This window comes from Anopheles stephensi, unplaced genomic scaffold, assembly GCF_013141755.1.
Source record: "Anopheles stephensi strain Indian unplaced genomic scaffold, UCI_ANSTEP_V1.0 ucontig399, whole genome shotgun sequence".
NCBI classification, from domain to species: Eukaryota; Metazoa; Arthropoda; class Insecta; order Diptera; family Culicidae; genus Anopheles; species Anopheles stephensi.
Window position 1 is genome coordinate 25001 of NW_023405345.1, and position 1348 is coordinate 26348.

A 1348-nucleotide genomic window follows, 5' to 3' on the forward strand; every position below is an offset into this window, starting at 1 on the left:
GTGTCCAAAGGTCAGCTCAGTGTGGACAGAAACCACACGCTGAGCATAAGGACAAAAGCTGGCTTGATCTCGGCGTTCAGTAACACTCCGGGACAGCGAAAGCTTGGCCTTACGATCCTTTTGGTTATAACGGAGTTTTAGCAAGAGGGTTGTCAGAAAAGTTACCACAGGGAGAACTGCTTGTGGTCGCCAAGCGTTCATAGCGACGTGGCACTTCTTTGAATCCTTCGATGTCGGCTTCTTCCTATCAGTGTGAAGCAAAATCCCCTAAGCGTAGGATGTTTCACCCCTTCAAGGGAACGTGAGCTGTGTTTAAGACCGTCGTGGACAGGTTAGTTTTAACCCTAACTGGTGTGTGCTAAGACGTGCCTATCGTAACGGAACTCCTGTGCAGTACGAGAGGAACCACAGGTACGGACCACTGGCTCAATACTAGTTCGACCGGACTTTGTATGACGCTACGTCCGCTGGATTATGCCTGAACGCCTCTAAGGTCGTAACCAATCCGAGCTGATAGCGCTTCAAAACCTAATGGGCAATCGGAAGCTAGCGGGCCTAACAACCCTCCGAGATCCGCTGGAACTGCCTCTGCAGCCTGGCGCCTCATCCCCGCTTCATAGACTGGGCCGCATCGCGCGGGGTCGCACTGCACGTGTTAGTACCTGACCATAGGGAACGCCGGTGGCCGCCGACCTCGCCGACCGTGGACTTGACTAGTTTCGATGCCCACCGACCGCCCGCAAACGACGGGACTTCAGGCTAGGAGTTTCAAGTTGTAGAGATGCGTTCGCATCGATCCTCTCAGGCGACCTACGCCTGGTGGTGTTATGGTGGACGCAAGGCACGTCCGGCCCGGTAGTATGTACAAGAAAATGTACAAGTCCGGGAATACGGGGTGCATCGTATGTAACGTTCGATGTACATATAAAGCCTGGTAGGTGTTGGGATTATATCTGCAACACGGGCATTATCGAAAGATGGTTAAGTGGAGTCACCCAATGGGTGCCGTGCGTTATAAGGTACGTAATGCACAGTAGAGATACATTGTCGGGAGGTGGAACCCGAAAAATGTACAAGTCCGGGAATACGGGGTGCATCGTATGTAACGTTCGATGTACATATAAGCCTGTGGTAGGTGTTGTTATTATATCTGCAACACGGGCATCGAAAGATGGTTAAGTGGAGTCACCCATGGGTGCCGTGCGTTATAAGGTACGTAATGCACAGTAGAGATACATTGTCGGGAGGTGGAACCCGAAAAATGTACAAGTCCGGGAATACGGGGTGCATCGTATGTAACGTTCGATGTACATATAAAGCCTGGTAGGTGTTGGGATTATATCTGCAA

At 51.3% G+C, this 1348-nt stretch overlaps 1 non-coding gene across 1 annotated transcript in view; it reads left to right on the forward strand.

Annotated features, from left to right (window-relative positions):
- The window catches only part of LOC118516839, a 4283-nt gene extending 3455 nt beyond the window's left edge, over positions 1–828 (forward strand). The window contains exon 1 of the ribosomal RNA XR_004908134.1: positions 1–828. This exon is cut by the window's left edge and continues 3455 nt beyond it. This is a non-coding gene — a ribosomal RNA (large subunit ribosomal RNA).
- The last annotated feature ends 520 nt before the right edge of the window (positions 829–1348 follow it).